Source organism: Palaemon carinicauda, chromosome 26, assembly GCF_036898095.1.
Source record: "Palaemon carinicauda isolate YSFRI2023 chromosome 26, ASM3689809v2, whole genome shotgun sequence".
Classification (NCBI taxonomy): domain Eukaryota; kingdom Metazoa; phylum Arthropoda; class Malacostraca; order Decapoda; family Palaemonidae; genus Palaemon; species Palaemon carinicauda.
In genome coordinates, this window is record NC_090750.1 from 55342674 (window position 1) to 55347673 (window position 5000).

Here is a 5000-nt window from a genome sequence, read left to right on the forward strand (position 1 = left end):
ATTTATAGAGGATAACTTAGGTCATTGATAAGTTCTACATTGCAATAAAAGAAATTCATGTTAAATCCCTTTTCATTTTTTTTTTTTTCATTTATGGAGGAAACCTAGGTTAAAGCAATATTATTATTTGTACCTCATTTATAATATCCTCCTATTAACGAAGATAATAAGAGCTATCTTAAGTATTCCTTTATTTTATTTGTTCAAATAGAAATGAACATAATGAGAGATATTTTTAAATATCTATTATATTTTTTCAAGTGAAAATATACCTATTTTATATTATTATTATTATCATTATTATTATTATTATTATTATTATTATTATTATTATTATTATTATTATTACCAGCTAAGCTACAACCCTAGTTGGAAAAGCTGGATGCTATAAGCCCAGGACTCCAACAGGGAAAATAGCCCAGTGAGGAAAGGAAGGAAAATAAAATATTTTAGGAAGAGTAATAACATTAAAATAAATATCTACTATTATTATTCTTACCTACTAAGCTACAACCCTAGTTGGAAAAGCTGGATGCTATTAGCCCAGGGGGCTCCAACATGGAAAATAGCCCAGTGAGGAAAGGAAGAAAGAAAAATAAAATATTTTAGGAAGAGTAATAACATTAAAATAAATATCTACTATATGAACTATAAAAGACTTTAACAAAACAAGAGGAAGAGAAATAAGACAAAAGACTGTGTTCGTGTATACCGACATAAAATATCGTTACAGACGACGGATAAATAATATATTTACAAACGTATTTTCACGTTTGCTAACTCCTTAAAGAGACTCATTTCTCTCGTAATTGTTTCCCTGGAAAATACAGTAATTGCCTCCTCGATTCCAGTGGACTCCTGGAAAATAATTACCAGCTCGATTCCAGTGGACTCATGAATAACAATTTCAAAATGTGTATTCCATAAATATTACTAAATTTCGTCTCTTAGGATCTTTCCATTATTTTTTTTTTAATAGATTTTGATGCTTTTCATACGTTTTAAGTGTGATTTGAAGTTATATGATTTTCACCATTCAAAGGAAATTTACTGTAAAAGTTTAACAATACAACATATTTTAAGCATGAACTAAAATTTTAACTATTTCTGGGAGATTTTTTTTTTTTTTTAACAGGTTTTGATGTTTTTTTTTTTACGTCTTAGGTGTAGTTTAAAGACATGATATTCCCCAATCAAAGGAAATTTACTATAAAGGCTTTAACAATATAACATATATTGAACGACATTAATTGAAATTTTTATTACTTTTGGGGGGATTTTTTTTTCCTAACAGGTTTTGATGTTTTCTTTTACGTTTTAATAGTAGTTTAAAGTCATGAAACTCGCCAGTCAAAGTAAATTTACTATAGAGGGGTAACAATACAACATATTTTAAACATAAATTTAAATTTCTTTTAAGTTTTATCTACAATTCAAGGGTGGTTTAAAGTAATATGATTTTCTCCAAATGATTTTTCTTAACAACATAACATATTTTGATCGACATAGATTTGAAACCTGGAGTATCCGAAGATATTTTTTGGCAAAGGAAAGATATCTTGCTGAAAATGGGGCCGGAAATACCAGAGAGAGAGAGAGAGAGAGAGAGAGGATGAGAGAGAGAGAGAGAGAGAGGAGAGAGGAGAGAGAGAGAGAGAGAAATATATATACATATATATATATATATATATATGTACATATATATATATATATATATATATATATATATATATATATACATATATATATGTATATATATATATATATATATATATATATATATATATATATATATATATATATATATATATATATATATATATGTATATATATATATATATATATATATATATATATATATATATATATATAGATATATGTATGTATATACATACACACACATATATAATATATATATATATACAGATATACACATTTATATATATATATATATATATATATATATATATATATATATATATATATATATATATATATATATATATATATATATATATATACATACACACATATATATATATATATAGAGAGAGAGAGAGAGAGAGAGAGAGAGAGAGAGAGAGAGAGAGTGAGAGAGAGGGAGAGAGAGAGAGAGGAGAGAGAGAGGAGAGAGTGATTAATTCATCTTTCAAAAATTACCACTGGTTTTAGCCTTATGGACATGTAAGTGAAAAGGTATTTAGATATACCAATTATTTTTTGTAGAGCAATAACAGTTATCCCTAAAAATCAAATGAATAAAGTAATTTACCGAAGAGCTCTCGCACAGACAAATATCCGTTCAAAATAAATGAACAATAGAATGTAAACCTAAAATGAATAACAGTTTATGAATAAATCGTTCGAATCGTAATTTATATCTTTCCTTTTTCATACAACTGTATTAATTATACAGCGACATGCAATAGTTTTTTTAAATGCTTAGAGGACAATCGAAATAAATGATGTTATATATTTTAAATTTTTTTATAAATTATGTGATTTGACTATATTTTTAAATACTTTTTAATCAAAAACTGTATAGCAAATATGATGCTCTCTTATTTCTAATTGCACATTGACATGCAATAGCTTTTTTAATGCTAAGCAGGAACTTGAAATAAATGATTATTTTTATTTTATATTTTTTTTTATAAATTATGTAATATGAATATATTTTTTTAAATACGTTTTAATCAAAACTGTATTGCGAATACGATGTTCTCTTATTTTTAATTATAAATGGACTTGCAATAATTTTTTTTTAATGCTAAGGGACAATTGAAATAAATGTTTTTATTTTTTATTTATTTTTCAAAAATATATAATTTGTCTCTATCCTTTTTAATCAAAACTGTATTGCAAATATGATGCTCTCTTATTTATAATTGTAAATGGACAGGCATTATTTTATTTTAATGTTATGAGGACAATTGAAATACATGATTTTTTATTTGCAATTTATGTAACAGGACTATATTCTTGAAATAAACGTTTAATCAAAACTATATTACAAATATGTTTTCTTATTCTGTTGAATGGTTTCCCTAGTTTGTGGCTGATAGTTATAGATAGAAATAAAAAAGTATTTATTTGTTAATATGATGTCGATGGTACAATGGACGTTATTATAATAGTTATTTAACACAATTCACGGAATAGAACTGAAACTCATCTTTTATTACCAAAAGCCGACAAAATCAAAACTATTTCCTGGCATATGAATGTGTTGGATTTATTTAACTGAAATAATGGACTGACAAACAAGATTGATAAATATCAGGGCGATAGCAAAAGAAATCGATAGACTTTTCACGTCAAATTAAAAAAAGAAAAAAAAAATATTGGAAACGTCCTTACCTGGTGATCGACAGACTGGTGTTCGAATTCCGCTCAAACTCGTTAGTTTATTTTGGTCACTGCAACCTCACCATCCTTTTGAGAAAAGGATGAGGGTTTTTAGCGTAGCCATTGTCTGGCCCTCCCTGGTCCTAGCTTGGGCTCTGATCATAAGTATACATGGTCAGTCTCTAGGGCATTATCCTGCTTGCTAGGACAATGTCACTGTCCCTTGCCTCTGCCATTTATGAGCGGCCTTTAAAAAACTATGAAACTCTGTATTAAGTAGAAAATTTTGATAGTAAAAATATAAAGGAACTGGAGGGGCATTCATTAGTGTGCAGACCTTTAACCTTAATGTGTATTAATTGGCATGGTTTTCATACACTAAAATATGAACCAAGATTGAAGTCTCTGTGACAACGATGTCCAAACTTATGGCTGATTAAGTGAATTGGACTTTTTGATTGACCGTGACCTTGACCTTTGACTTTGGCCTCCGAAATTTAATCCTTTGCAGCTTTTTACATAAGAGTTAATGCCTGCAAGTTTCACTACTCTACGATTAAAATTGTAGCTAGGAATCTATTCACAAACCCACACATTTACACACACACAAACAAACACACAAACGGGGGGCGTAAACATAACCTCCTTCCAACTTCGTTGGTGGAGGTAAATATTCCATATGGTCGTACTTCATGAAAATATAGGACATGCGTTTCATAGTTGTTGTTTTTTTTTGGTTGAGTATATAACAATTTTTTTTTTTCGAAATATTCTATTCCATCAGTATATTTAGTATATACAGTGAACAATACAAATTTATAATGATGGCAAATATTTCCTTCCATTATTATTCTAGATTAAAAAGTTTTAGATCAAAACAGAACAATTTATCGAAAATGAAAGCCAAAAATAGGAGGAATTTCAGCATTTGAATTCTATACAATGTGATAAATATATATATGCGTTTTACATATGGTTCAATGCTGTAGTATAACAATAATATTGAATGTAAACTAATTAAGAGATAGTTATACTAAAGCTTTTCAACTATTTATATTTTTTTTCACAATTCTGTGAAAGTTTAATTCGAAATATTTCCAAACATAGATTGAAATTCTGAGGCTTCCAGCAGATATTTCATAATAAAAATGTTTCCATAAAACCCGTTTTACTGTATTGTGAGCAAGTTAGGTCATTTACTAAAATCCATATTTGTTCAAAAACAGGAAAATTCGAATAATTGCCAATTCATATTAAATGTCTATACAAATGTCTATGTATGAGGTTTTGGTTGACTTTATTCAACTAGGACATAACTACTATTAGCTTCGATGCTCTCTACTAAAAAAGTAGTAGATTAATACAAAAATCTAGTACTCGCTCTCTCTCTCTCTCTCTCTCTCTCTCTCTCTCTCTCTCTCTCTCTCTCTCTCTCTCTCTCTCTCTCCCTTCAGTATATGAGTTTTGGGCAGTATGCAATTAAGAAAAATTGTACTCTACTGAAATGTTCAGAAACCATGACTGACGATCAAAATATAAAATATATAAAAATACAAAAGATACATATACATACATATATATATACATATATATATATGTAGGTATATATATATATATATATATATATATATATATATATATATATATATAAT